At 41.6% G+C, this 15,399-nt stretch overlaps 1 long non-coding RNA gene across 1 annotated transcript in view; it reads left to right on the top strand.

The window, feature by feature from the left end:
• The first annotated feature begins 12,631 nt into the window (after positions 1-12,631).
• LOC306936667 overlaps positions 12,632-15,399 on the top strand; it is a 69,413-nt gene continuing 66,645 nt past the window's right edge. The window contains exon 1 of the long non-coding RNA XR_013791518.1: positions 12,632-12,731. This is a non-coding gene — a long non-coding RNA (uncharacterized lncRNA). The remainder of the gene's footprint in view (positions 12,732-15,399) is intronic.

Below are 15,399 nucleotides of genomic sequence, written 5' to 3'. Positions count from 1 at the left end.
CTGATACTAATACTTCATTTACACACCGCCGTACAACAATACATCTTCCATCCATCCATCTTCAACCGCTTATCCATAGTCGGGTCGCGGGGGCAACAGCTCCACCAGGGACCTCCAGACTTCCGTCTTCAGAGCAACATTAGTAACTTCCTCCTGGGGGATCCCGAGGCGTTCCAAGGCCAGTTTGGAGATATAATCCCTCCATCTGATCCTTGGTCTGCCCCGGGCATGCAGTGCTTGCCCACAAAATGAATCATGTGAATTGGAGGAACACAGAGAACATTTTTCAGTCATAAATATCTGCCTATATTGTTGTGTCTATGGATGGACTATGATTACCATTAACAATGATTCTAAATGCTGAAAAAACACATTGCGTTCACATCTAGTACTGTGCCAGAAATAATCTTCTTCCTTGTAAACAAAATGACATGCCCTCAAGTGCATTGCAAGAACACTATGTTAATCAGGTGAGTGGATCCTAGATTGCTACAGAATCACACCTAGGATGTAAATGTCTACTCCTGATTGCTGTATTTAGACATGCAGAGCTGCTGGAAAGAGAAGAGCCATTCTGAAGGCCTCCGCTGCAGGTGCGTTGAAAAGGGACGATGTGAGAAATGTTCATTGCCTTGGAAAGGGGTGTTCCGTAATCAAGGATTGATCTTTTTGAATATTATATTTGTCAGTATTAATGTAAACAGGAGAAAAGGGGAAAACGTCAGCAGTGAACCTCCTTAAGGGAAATTGCATTCCATTTACCTCCCCTTGTGGTCTCCTCCATCTTTTAATGGATGGATGGTGTCAGGGCATTTGGTGGCAGAGCAGTAGAAGGAGAATTGTTTGTTCTATATACATTGACGCTCCTCTATATGGAAGGATCGATGCCGACTTAGTTTCAACTGGCACAGGCAATATCACAGTACTAAGCTCCTGCTACTTCTACTCCTTTAAAGATGTATACTTGCTGTTGCACATTGAAAATAGCAGATCTACAACTTCACATGAGGCAGGGCTGGACTGGCCACAGGTCATACCGGGCATTTTCCCGGTGGGCCGCGACCGTAGGGGGCCGCCATGATATATAAAAAAATGGCGTGCTGCCATTCTTCCAGTGCCATCATGATAATTTCACTGTACCTGTATCAGTGAGTGACAAATAAACCCTCTACAAAGGGTTGTGTAGTTGTCTGTTGGTTTGTATCATTTATGTTGTTGTAAAAGTGGTGGTATTAGGGCTTGTTTGTTTGTGTGTGCCTCGACGGAGTGGGTGGTAGAGTTTCTGCTATCTGCGCGCTGGTTGTGGTGGGCCGGTCTGGGCCAAATTCACGCGAAAATGACCGGGCCGAATTTTTGTCCCAGTCCAGCCCTGACATGAGGCCTGAAGAAAATAATGCATAAGCAAGAAAATCAGGATTGTTTGAAGGTGGCACACTGGTACACAGCAGCAGGCACAGAGGCACTAAAGAAACCTCCAGTCAGCACAGCTAGAGGTTCCCATAGTACCGTGAGCCAGAACCTTTGCCATGATGGATGTGACATTCACATTACTGATGTGGGTGAGTCAGCGATCTTTCTGTTGACAATGGACAAGTTTGACTAATGACAGCTATATCTATTATGTCCCTCCATCTTCCCCTTTGTTTTTGAAGAACCATGACTGGATAGAGTGCACAGACGGACTGAAAAAAAGAAGAAAATGGTAATATAAAATGCCTTCAATGCCAGTATTCTTGTGGTGCATTTCTCCTTTTCATTAGAGCCACCTTTTTAGTGCATTAGAGCTAGCTGTGTCGGTTCGGTGACCAAAGTGGTTTTGGCATTCTTATCCTTTAAACCGCTGTGCTCTGACCATAAAGTAAGTGTGTGTGTGTGTGTGTGTGTGTGTGTGTGTGTGTGTGTGTGTGTGTGTGTGTGTGTGTGTGTGCGCGTGCATGCATGCGTGCATAGTGAGGATTGAAACCAACATCAAGACACGTGAGCCAGTTAGCCAGTGTTGGGCCCAAAGATGGCACCCATTTATTCATAATAATTTTTACAGAGAATGGTGGTTCAGCATAAGTCATTTAAATGCAGTCTTGCATTTATGAAGCCAATTCAGTCTTCAATAATAAACAGCTAATGTTCTTCCTTTTCAGGGCATCACTTAATCAACAGGTAAGTCGGTCTAGGATCCTTCACAGGTAAAGTATAATCTTACTTTAGTGTGTTATTCACACGGTGAGGGTTACACGGGGAAAAGCCGCCGCGCTACGAGTTTCACTTGAACGCATCACAGCCAGCCGAGCCCAACGGTCATGCATCAGATTAGAGCCTACGAGGTGAGAAACACACAGTCAATATACTGTTTCAACTAACCATTAATAATGTGAGAGGAATGTGAATTTGCTTAGGAACCGCACGCCAACCTGCCTCGGCGAGGGCGGGGCGACAAAGCCTTTTATACTGTTTGGCATGGTTGCGCAGGTGTTCTCATCAGTGGTGCTCGAACAGGTAGATGGGAAAATACCGCCCATTCAGTACGTGGCCCAGCCTATCGCGCTTCACTCTCTCTCTCTCTCTCTCTCTCTCTCTCTCTCTCTCCGGGGAGGTGCACCCCTGGCGCGCGTCTCCCCCAGCGTTCCGTTTTCAGGTCATCTGCTGAGTGCCCATACTGTATATTATAGATACTGTATATTAGATACATTTAATATGTCCAGTTGTGGAGTATGCTGTTGCTGCTTGGCATTACACTGTTTGGCATTACACTGTTAGACAATACAAAGAGTCCAGAAGAGGGCAGTCAGGATCATCCTTGATTCTGGCCTGCATGACACAAAACATCCAACCTCTGAAGAAGATTTGAATGTGTGTGAGAAGCTGTGAATGGAGGTTTTGCACTCAAGCTGCTGCATTCCACCAAGTTCTCCAGCTAGCTCCCACCTCCCGCAGAAGAGACAATTGCAAGAGATATGGTGAATATCAACACACTAGAAAAATATACTATGTCCATAGTTATACTCATTAATGGTCATTATTTGTTTTATATTATTATTATTTTATTTTTTAATCTCTTGAATTGCATTGCAGTGCACCAAAATTCTGTCTTTCTTGTAAACTGCATTTGATTGGCATGAATAAATAAACTACTTTAATCTTTAAATCAGAAAACAGGTGGAAATGTTGAATGAAAATGATGATGAATTGAAAATGGTGGACCCTATTGTAAACACGTGCAATGCTTTATGGTGTCGTCCACAGTTAACAGTTTTGTATTGAGTTGTGCTTGAAATGTACTGTAATTATCCAAACTGTTATCAATCAATCAATCAATGTTAGCCTATGAGTGGCGCCATAGAGGAAAGGCAAAGAAAAAAGACAAAGAAAATCAGTAGGGTTCATCCTTTTTGCAAGCATGTAGTTACACAGCAAATGCAGCAAGACGTAAAATTCATGGCTGAGCTCATAGAGACAGTGGAGTTCATCCAGGCGAACCAAAATAAAGAGTGGAAAAAAAGAGTGACATCCAAAGGTTCACAGAATGGCTGAATAGTAATGGCTTGGCTTTGGCTGCATGGCTCCCTTACCATACTGTCGGGGAAACCCAGCTCCAGTTCCTCATTTAATGTTAATCTATTTATTAAATTAAAGTGTTGATCAAATGCAAATTTCTTGTTGTGAATGTTTAAGACTTGGTACGTGATAAACAAATCATCACCCAGCATTCATCATTTTCATTCATCATTCATCATCACCTCAGTTGGAAAAGAAACTGTGAATGACTGAGTGATCTATTCTACATTATATTCATCACCAGCCTTTATTTGCTTTGGGTGATGTGCAAATAGTTGGTTGTAAGGAGCAGCACAGAGTCTTGGTACTGCTAGCTGCATGGGCTTTGCCGCTTTTAGACATAAGTTAGGGCTCTATTTTCCTCATGCCTGCACACCTTATCCCTAACACCGGGGCTCCACCGGGCGCGTCAGCATCGCGTCTCCGTCAGGGAATGTTCCCTTTTTAAACAGTGGCAGCGGTGGCCGAACGGATTGCGTTGCAAAAAAATAAAATTGCCCCGATTCGTTTTTTGACGCACGCGACGGAGACGCAAAGATGTTGTTCGAAATAGTAAAACAAAAGGAAAAAAAAGGAAAATAAGTTTAGGGATAACTGGTAACACAGGGGCGGCGGTGGCTCAGGGGTAGAGTGGCCGGATGGTAACCGCAAGGTGGCCAGCTCGAACCCGGGCTCCCCCAGAGTTAGTGTCGAAGGGTCCTTGAGCAAGACGCTGAACCCCTAATTCACTCTTCGCTAAGTCCCACCCAAGCCCGTTGTTGGCCAATACCACGTTAGCGACGGTTACTAAGGTAGAAAACTGGTCACGCTTGCATGCTGGTCAAATACCTGGCTCTCAAAGTCAGTCAGTTAGCATATAAGCGAACACAACAAAAGCTGATTCTGACAGTTTATGACATCAGGAAAACTTTTCGTCTTTTGATAGATTTATAAAGTAACTATTTTGGTTGGAGATATACAGTGAAGCGGTTCTGGTGTTCCCAACTCTCGTTTGTAAACAAGTCTCCATGCTGTTTGAGCACCCAGCTGCAGTCCCAGACATTTCTCCTAAAGTGTCTCCCTCAAACGCGTCCAAAATTGTGTATGGTGTTTGCGACAAGTGGACGAGATCAAATACATTTGTTTACATCCAACGGCCTGGATGGAAGGCTGAGACCGAGGCTACTTCAGAAGTGTGTGTACAGATTTGGACCAATCAGATCGTTTTGTAGGCAAACCGGAACTTCTTTCCACAAAAACTTGTCAGGGTTGCCAGGTCTGCTTATTTCCCGCTACTTTTGGCTTAAGGCTAATAATTAGTGTATGTAATACATTACCAAAACATTAATTATCATAGACATAGGCCTACATAGTATTTATAATGATAAATGCATACAATCTTTTTATTATGATTATATATGGTCATATTATTGTGTTTGTTTTGGCTTGTTTTTCTTGATTTGGCTTTAAGAGTTGGCTTGTTTTTGGAGGTGGGTTGGCTTATTTCTCTCACACAATGTGGCAACACTGAAGTCAAAACAAAAACAGACAAGACAACGTTGACATTTTTTATTAAAAATAAAAGTGAGTGAGTTTTCCTGATGTCATAAACGGTCAGAATCAGCTTAGTGTTCTAAAAGAGTGACTTTGAGAGCTGTTCCCCCGTTACAATGGAAGTCAATGAGAGCCTATTTTTATTTCTAATATGTACTATTAAACTGCACAACGGAGCGAAATAATTCATGGAACGGACTAGTTTGCTCATAACAAGGTAAGAAAACAAACCCTCTTTCTGAGGTCCACACATGCTGTACAGCAAATATATTTATTGACACTGCTTAAACATTTTGACCAGCATTGCAAGCGTGACCAGTTTTCTACCTTAGTAACCGTCGCTAACGTGGTATTGGCCAACAACGGGCTTGGGTGGGACTTAGCGAAGAGCTAATTGCTCCTGATGTGCTGGTTGGTGCCTTGCATGGTTTCCGCTGCCATTGGTGTATGAATGTGTGTGTGAATGGGTGAATGTAATGCACAATCTCTGTATATGGCGCTATATAAATGCACCATTTACAGTAATGAAAAAATTGCATTTTTGAAAAACATTTCTACATAGTTAAAATAGACGATCTACACTGTGATGATGTAGATTGGCTATTTTCACTATTTTCAAATGTTTTTCAAAATAGTAAAAAAAATCAAAAAGGTTTAGGCATAAGGCAAGATAGGGCCCCTTTTTATGCAGGACTTTCTATAAACGTACTAGATTTCTTAGCCCAATATTATAGATTGTTATATATAATTAATGGAAGCAAATTATGCATAGCAGGGCTGTTTGAAACTACATCTGATAATAAATAAATAAAAATTAAATAAGAATGCAAGCATCCTATCAAGTTTCTACAGCAAGGAGTGAAACAATAGAACAGATGTTTATTCAACCATAATTGCAGTATCTTGTTTTCCAATTCCAACTGCCATTGCATACACACAATTACACTGGGTATCAGTGATCTGTCCACTCATTTAGAGAATTCATTGAATGGAGGTGACTTGGCCTTGGAGCTATGATTAGGCTATATGTAAATATATAGTCTTTGTCTGAATGGAAAGTATTGACTTAGTTGATGTTAATACAAGGATGCAATTAAGGATGGCCTTCTCAAACTTGCTCTCCAGAAAACCTTTTCTAACTTGAACTGTTTTCTCCATTTAAGCTATATGCAAGACCTGAGATAATTAAAGCATTTGGCATAATAAGGAAACCATCTGAGTTGATTGGCGCACCTTCCTAGTGGAAATAAACAAAACAGTAAAAATCTATTCATTCTCAACAAATTAAATCAATTTCATAAACATATAATCCAACAAATATATGTGGAACATTGTTTCATGTGCATAGCTGTGCACTTCACACTAATTAGCCTAGCTTTTACCTCTTGGATTTAAAATACATGTAAATAATACACATATTAAATTACATTCAGTCAGACATGTTACGATACATATGTTACGATATAATATTTCCATTTTACTTTATTTATATAAAGTAAAATATTTATAATTTTACATTTGCATGGCGGTATTGCTCGTCTAAACCTTCCCTGCCTGAATATCATACGATTTTAAATAAACACTGTTTTTCATCTCAGGTTTGTATCTCATGATCATGAATAGGGACAGGGCAGTCACTGAAGGTGAAGCAACGAGGAGGCACAGATGATACGACATTAGCCAGAGATGTAATTTTACATAGGCACATATTATGAATACTAATGGTGAACATGTGGCTCTAATTCAAATTGTATTCTTGTTAATCAGCAAGACTGACAACAGGCGCAGAGAAAACTCTAGAGGGAACGGACGAAATCTATTACAATATGCTGTTGTGCTTGTTAAAATAATGGAAAAGCTGTGGGGTGGTGTTGTGTGAGCTGTGCATTGTTCTTCTCCTCGCTGTTGCTCTATTTAATTGCAATTCTTGAAGCCTTTAACGGCTCATGGAAGTTTGTGCAGTTTGACAAGCTTCATGAGGACTTGAACTCTGTACCCCCGCTGCATTGTTCCCCCCTGGATAATCCTAATTGAACATATATTGGCCATGCGGCTTACGTTGGTTCGGCACTTATTAATAACACATTCAAAGTATTTTCTAATGGTTGCGGGGTATCTACAGTTGACACAAGAGATAAGCAAGAGTCCAGATCTCCTGGCCTGTGGAGGACGTTAATGCTTGACTTGTCACCAAAGCTCCTCTAATTGGGCCCTGGTTGGCTATAGGAAGGGGCTTTAGAATTAGGGAATGACTTTCAAATTTGTACATACTGTAGACTTTATACTGTATACCAGTGGTGGAAAAAGTAATTTGTAGGCCTACTTGAGTAAAAGTATCAATAATGAAATACTCTGTTACAAGTAAAAGTCTGGAATTCAAAATTGACTTGAGTAAAAAGTATTGGTGTTTGTTTGTTTGTTTGTTTTGTTTTGTTTTGTTTTTGTGCTTTTAATTTATACCTTTCTAGTTTGTCTCACTTTATCTGTATACATTTATGATTTGTCTTTATGTGAAAACAAATAAAAAAAGTTATTTAAAAAAAAAAGGAAAAAAAATGTACTTAAAGTACCAAAAGTAGAACAGTATACTCTTCATGCAGAATGTCTCATTTCAAGTTTTCAAATGGCCAAAATGTATATAGGGCTATAGTGGGTAATGTATGTTTTGTAATAATAATCCAAATCTACAAAGTAACTAAAGCTGTCAAATAAATGTAGTGGACTGTGGAGTAAAAGTACAATATTTTGATCTGAGGTGATGTGGAGTAGAAGTCAAAGTAAAGTATTGGTTATTGGAAATACTCAAGTAAAGTACAAATACCTCAAAACAGCACTTAAGTAAATGTACTTAGTTACTTTCCACCACTGCTGTTTACTGTAAACGCATTCAATAAATGTTGGTGTATAATAAGTATAATAATAATATAATAATAAAAAGTCAATGCTTTAGACTTTATTGTGTACTCGTTATAATGTACTCGTAAAGTAGCCACTGAGACGTTTATTTACGTATATTTTGTTAGAGAAACTACTTGACATGTATGTATACATTCATCAAAGGCTCTGGGGAGGGAGACGGGACAGAGTAATCTCAGTGTGAGTGGAAGTGTGTGTGTGTGTGTGTGTGTCTGTGTGTGTGACTGTGTGTGACTGTGTGTGTGTGACTGTGTGTGTGTGTGTGTGTGTGTGTGTGTGTGTGTGTGTGTGTGTGTGTGTGTGTGTGCGTGCGCTCACCGCTGGTGACAGAATGTTGACAGGGCTGTGTCCCAGGGGGGGCTGCCGGGGAGGCAGCGCCGGGGAGGCATCACCACAGTGCCTATAATCCTCTCAGTAGACTTGGACCGTACGTACGTGTGCCCTGGCTCCCCCAGGAGGAGACACTCTCTCTTGTCTGCTCACCATGGCTAAAGCACAGACATTAGCTGTCAGATTTTTTTTTTCAGCATCCAAACTTTATTTTTAGAGCCATATAGAGCCACATTAAATGACCTCTACGTCTACTGTCATGCACTCTATAGCACAGGTTTCCAAACACTCCTATACTATAGAATAATAAATACAAACATATTTATGTAACATACAATTGTAATGAATCAAAAGAAAGCCTATGCAAGTCAGGGAGAAGAATTGTCTGTTTCAGTTAGATGGGCACTAGGGGGAACATTAACCTCCACCATTTGATAGTCTGACATTAACATTCAGTGAATCAAAAGGTGTGAAAATATGCACATAGGAAATGAGGTTTTCTTGAATATAGGATTTTGGCACACCCAGAGAAATATACCTAGAAAGTATACCACAGCAGAACCGTTTGAACTACTGTATGGAAAGTTGGAAACCATACGGCACTGGTTCTCAAAGGGGCCAGGGCAGGGGGTCCCCATCAAATGAATAAACACATTAATTTCATTATTATTTCACCAGCTAGAAGATTGAATATATAAAAATGACTATTCAGATCATAGGTTTCACTGTTATCCCGCCACCTAAACTATAGATAGTTGTAGAAGTCTGTACTAAATCTAAACTAAGTTGAGGTGAAGTAAATATAAACTTATATCTTCGAGCCATGCACCTAGAAGGATTTTGTTTTAACCTGGAGTGCTGCGGGTTGTCTGCTACGGCAGTACTTTTTTATAAATCTAAACTTAAGACAAAAATAGATTTTTTTCCTCTAGGGGTCGATCCTTCCCTGGCACAAGATCTTTTCAAATGGGCGAGCACCCCTTAATAACAGTATGTGTGGATCCTTGACATGAACGTTTGAGTACATCAAACCATGCTGACAGTGTCGGTATACATGAAACACAGCCGCGCATGGCTTGATGTATGGAAAGTCTACTGTGTGAACCGCAGGCAGCAACATGGTTTGATGCATGGTAGTGGTACTGTATTTAGATGTACTTTCCTCATGTCAATCAAAACATATCTTTAACGGGCAATCGTACCAAAGGCCAATTAAGGTAGAATAAATCTGCATGGAGAACAGGAAGCACTCTGTGGAGACGTTGAGTCTGAACAGCAGAGTTCATTAAATCCTGGCAATCAGAGGTCCGATGAAATAAGAGCCGAGTGTCGTCGCCTTTTCAAGGCAGCCATTAACCTGCATTCAACCGGGCGTGTGGAGTCTCTCGAGACAGACCGTTGACTCAAAGGAAAAGATGGCGCTGTTTTCCCTTTGTTTTGCAGATGGGTTCCCACCCAGATTGGCACGGGTGAAATATGTATCCATAATTTGTCAAAATAATTCAAAGAATAGCAGTTCTATAAGCGCAGAACTCCTTGCGTTGCGAACTTGCGACATGTGAGCTTATACATTGGCTATTTTTTTTTGTTCATTTTTTTTAAATACTGGGCTTAAAGCTGTGCTGTTTAGTAGTACTGCCAACTGCTGATCTGACAGCAGAAACATTAGAGCCCCTCTCATCTTGATCAAGTAATCAATCCGTTGTCCAAAAGAAATGCACCAAAAGTGTGACTGTGACCAACTCATCTCAGGGACCTATTTCCAAATCCTTTAGTGCTAGTGCAGTGCTTCTCAAACTTTTTCCTGTTATAATAATATTTTGTGTCAGGAGCCGCCATCAGAAAATATCTTGTGCCAGGGACACCAATCACAAAATATTTTGTGTCAGGGACCCCCATCACAAAATAGTTTGTGTCAGGGACCCCCATCACAAAATAGTTTGTGTCAGGGACCCCCATCACAAAATAGTTTGTGTCAGGGACCCCCATCACAAAATATTTTGTGTCAGGGACCCCCATCACAAAATAGTTTGTGTCAGGGACCCCCATCACAAAATATCTTGTGCCAGGGACACCCATCACAAAATATTTTGTGTCAGGGACCCCCATCACAAAATATCTTGTGCCAGGGACACCAATCACAAAATATTTTGTGTCAGGGACCCCCATCACAAAATATCGTGTGCCAGGGACACCAATCACAAAATATTTTGTGTCAGGGACACCATCACAAAATATTTTGTGTCAGGGACCCCCATCACAAAATATTTTGTGATTTTAATGCCACATTTTAGCAGATCTACAAGCTCACAATGTATTGCATCTCGACACGCTGTGAGCTTGTAGATCGATAATAGCCGATGGGGTTAAACAGATTTTGATGCTAATTGCTATATTAACTACACATTTTGCTGGGGATCCCCTTGGCCCCTCTATGCTCAGTGTACGATTGTTAGCCCAATAAACTGACAATGTCACTGCTATGCTATGTAACATTGTTGTGTATTCACGTCGACTGGAGTCTCAGAGCCCTATATTCAGCTTCCTAGCTGTTGTCACTGTATAATAATCTTCGTATAGCCAATCTTTAAGATTAAATCGCATCACGTAACACCGCTTTTTTAGGTTGTAGATCCGCAATTAGTGTTGAATGTTTATACCTGCCCAGAAAAGGGATGTTGTTGGGTTCATGTGGCTATAAATCATTGTATAATGTTCGACAATTGGCAAGAAAGGGAGTGGTTTCTAATAAAAACTCACATTTTCATCATTACTGCAATCAAAACGTCCATATAAACTGGATGATTGGTACAAGGAGGTAATGACTGTGGTTCCTCTGGAGAAATCTCCTCCGTGATAACATAGGGTTCACGAAGGTATGGGAACCAGTCTTAGATACAGTCGACCCTTCTAGACTGCGCTTCAATGTACCTTATTGAACGGTAGTGAATAACAAAGACTCTGGTGACCTGTAATGTACAATCATGTCAAGACTGTGGTGTACTCGTTTTGTCTTGTTTTTTTTGTATTTAGTTTTTTGTCTGTGCATTGTAATGTCCGTATTGTGGTACTTGTTGTTTTCCTATGTTGTGTTTAAAAAAAAAAAATGTGTGGTTCTATATACATTGAATTGCGATTGTCCAGCTGTGAAATTTCAGAGCCTCAATAAAAATACATTGAAAAAAAACAAAAAACGTCCATAAATCATTATCTCCGCCAGGCTGACCACAAATGTTAAGAATGTGATTTAGATAGCATGTTGTTTAGACAGATGCTTGGTTCATTGTTTAACTGGCTGGCATCCATCGTTTTTTCGAGGCACCCCCCTCACTCCACACACACACACGCGCACGCATATGCATACGCATACGCGCAGTCGCGCACGCACGTAACACGACTGTTGCTAGTGTTTTAGAGACAAAAATACCACTGTCTGGCACATGGGATGTCATTGCCTCATGTTGAAGGAAGGTCAGTAGAAAGCTGTGTCCCCAGTGGTGCAGTTAGTAAGTCACCTTTATACAAAGGTCCCCGTTTTGAGTCCCATGACAATGAATGTGTTTGTGTAATTTTCATTTTCTCAACAGTTTTGTTGAACTATTGAATGTCTGTGTGATTTACTTGTGACGTAGTTAATCCTCTTGGTTCCCGTGGTGGAACATGATTCGGTCTGGCTTATTAGCCAGGCTAGAACATATAAGGCTGTGACTATCTGCTTCCACCTCGTCTTATTCACCTCGTCTCTAACCAGCCAGTGGCCTTGTGGTTAGAGTGTCCGCCCTGAAACTGCGAGGTTGTGGGTTCGATCCCCGGCCGGGTCATACCAAAGACTGTAAAAATGGGACCCAATGCCTCCCTGCTTGGCACTCAGCATCAATGGGTTGGATTGGGGGTCAAATCAACTAATGATTCCCGAGCGCGGCGCACGCTGCGGCTCACCGCTCCAAGAGATGGGTCAAATGCAGAGAACAAACTTCACTGCGGTAACGGGTGTGACTAATCGTACGACTTTGACTTTGACTTTGACTTGACTTTATCCAGGCTGTGCAGCATGTTGTGCCATCGCGCTATCTTCAGTTCTGAGGTTACAGTTCTTCGCCAGGTTGTTTTTGGCCTCCCTTGTTTCCTCAAGGCTACTTTAGGAATGCGGGCCGGTTCTGATCCATTCGGAGGATGTTGCATGTCCAATTCTAGAGTCATCATCATCATCGACATCAAGCACTGTGACTATTTGAGGCTGTTTCCCTTTAAGGCTCAGTACCTGAGAGGCCATGGAGGAGCTACCTCAGCTGTAGGTGATTGAGGATGATTAGTCTGTTCTTGTCCAAACCTTCATGCATATGGGAGATTTTCAGAGTCTTTGTTAACTTTAATTTTACTTTTGGAATGTGCAAATGACCGTAAGTGCTGTTATTTTACTCTATTTGTTAAAGTTCATGGTTTGTCTGTGTTTTGTTCCTTTGCTAAAGATCGTGTACACTTTTTGAGACAATTAACATTGCTGTTTGCTGCTGAAAGTGTGCCACTAGCTGTGCCTGTGGAGTTAATCCTCATTAACTTTCTTGTTAACTATGTCATTGCTATGGTTTTATATGTTTGATATGTATTTTGATATGTATGTTAAGGTATTTCACATTGGGTTATTTTGTCCCATATCGCTAATATTTCACCATGTGATGCAGAGCGATGTCTTTGCAGTAGCCTACAGCTTGCTAATTTAGGCACAGGCCTATAGCCAACCGGTGCTATCCAGCATAGGCTTCTGCTGCTAAGATGCACTGTATTCTATATACAGCTGTTTGATTAGGCCCATTTGAAAAATCGGGGGCAGAGGTTCTGCTCTGGCATCCAGGAGTGTGTGTGCAAACTGTGCATGCAGTTTCACGTCAATCGGGCCAAAGGTAGCCTCGGAGACTGGAGGCATTTTGTTTTCAGAGAGGAAAAACGCCTGGGGGTGAGACGTGCATGAGAACTGGCATTCAGAACGGAATGAATAATTTTCACTAACCAATAAGAGTGCGTCAGAGGGGTGTCACTCCAAATGTGGTGACGTCGGAGCCATAGAGTAAGACAGAGTTACAACAACTCCGCTCACTTTATGGGACCAGTCCAATGGCCCCATATGGCGGCTCTTCTACATAGACTTCTATTGGTGAATACTAGGGACACCGGAAGTTTACGGAATACATAGGAGTCGCGTGAGTACATGAACCACGTGACCGGGCTGTTTTCTGCCCCCTCAATGTCGCAACTCTGTCCTCTATATGGCTCTGGGTAATGTTAGTGTTCAGAGTCGGGAGCATAGGTCATAGGTCTCTTTCAGGCTAGGCCAAAAGGTGCCGGAGAATAGCTGCTTGCAGACGGACAGACGGACAGACAGACGGGGTGCAATACATTGTCTCTGCCACGCCTTTGGCCTGGAGACAATAAGGTGCCATCAGTTAATTAATGGTCCCCTAGTCCCAACCAACCTCTGAGGGCAAATTCACATTCAGTAAACCAGTCCTAGCTCAGCTATCGAATCGCACTTACAGTCTGCTTGAATTTATGTGCTTTTTACCAACGTAAAACGAGAGAGGGAGAAGACTGCACTTGAGAATATATGACAGGCAGTAATACGGAGAGATAAAATGGGAGGGTTTAGTGCACACTACCGGCATAATTATGTATGTTTAAAGGGAACTTGGAGTGTTACTGTAATTGTGTGTTTGGGGCGTTTATGATGGTGAGCTAAAGTCAGAGGGTATTTTTTTATAAACACTGATTTTACACTAGTGATTTTTGTCATGTTTCTTTTTACTTGTATCACAAATTAAATTGCAACAATTTAGCCTCATTACTTGTATTAGACCCATTTAGTATCAAACGGTTTGCTAAATGAGCTACCATAAATCTTGAAATTAAACATCGCAGTTCACATGACATCAATAAATTGAACTCGTTGCATGCATGTTACAGCTCTGTGGATAAATAATGTGTTGGGTTAACTTAAATAACAGCTTTCGTCAGAGTCTGATGAGCTGCTCATGTAAAACCCGATCACTCAATGTATTTTATATACACTTTACCATGGCCGATATTCTGTACCTAAAACCAGGAAGACCGCCTGTGCATGCATCCGCCTGGGTGACGGCAGACTGCTAAGCAAGCGCTGGAGCTTTGGCATGGGTGGTCAGATCAACATATGGAATTAATTCGGTACTGGCCATATATGGAGCGTGTCTTGAGTTTACAGGGTCAGATCAACATATGGAATGCCAGAACAGGTCAGCTCCATATATGGAGATCTAAGGGTGGCAGCGGAGGCAGTGTCTTGAGTGTACAGGGTTTGATGAGGCCCAGGTAGGACCGGACCTTAATTTTCAGGCCTGTTGAGAGCTCTAGTTTTCGCCGGCTGCTGGGCGGCTCCACTAATACTTTGGGGCAGGCCCATCTAGAGTTTGAATGGACAGGTATCAGTCAAAAGGGAGACATCGAAGAGGAAGGATGGATGAGGAAGGATCAACATATGGAATGTCAGAACAGGTCAGCTCCATGTATGGATATCTAAGGGTTTGATGTCGGATGTATAGAGTTGCTGGCCAACGTTGATGACATCAGTGATCTCCATATATGGGCATTACCATATACATGTATGGGCTTAATATTGATGACATTAGGGATCTCCATCCCTGATGATGTCACGTGATGTCACAGGGCATGACCATATGGAGGTGAGGTGTGTCGGACGGACTGATGAGAAATGCACATAGACCTGTGGTCTAACTCTGTGTGGGGGTCCCCGGAAGTTCCAGACCCACAGGAACACGCCCAGGGTACCGGTCCGGTTCCGGCGAGCCGCCCAGCGTCTGAAACGGTCGAGAAATTACAGAGTTACCGTGTGGGGGTTTAGTTTAGTTTATTTCGAACCTTTCACATGTATAACAATACATAATACATTATTTGGTTTACAGAACCAAATAAAAAATAAATAATAATAATAATGATAATAAAGCTGACAAAACTGTCAGACAGTAAAATAAGAATTGTCCCCGGAAGTTGAATCCAGACCCACAGGAACGTGCCCAG

The sequence above is a fragment of the Electrona antarctica genome, assembly GCF_951216825.1.
Source record: "Electrona antarctica genome assembly, chromosome: 14".
NCBI classification, from domain to species: Eukaryota; Metazoa; Chordata; class Actinopteri; order Myctophiformes; family Myctophidae; genus Electrona; species Electrona antarctica.
Note: the sequence above shows the minus strand (reverse complement) of the source record. Positions and strands in the feature narration are given on the sequence as shown.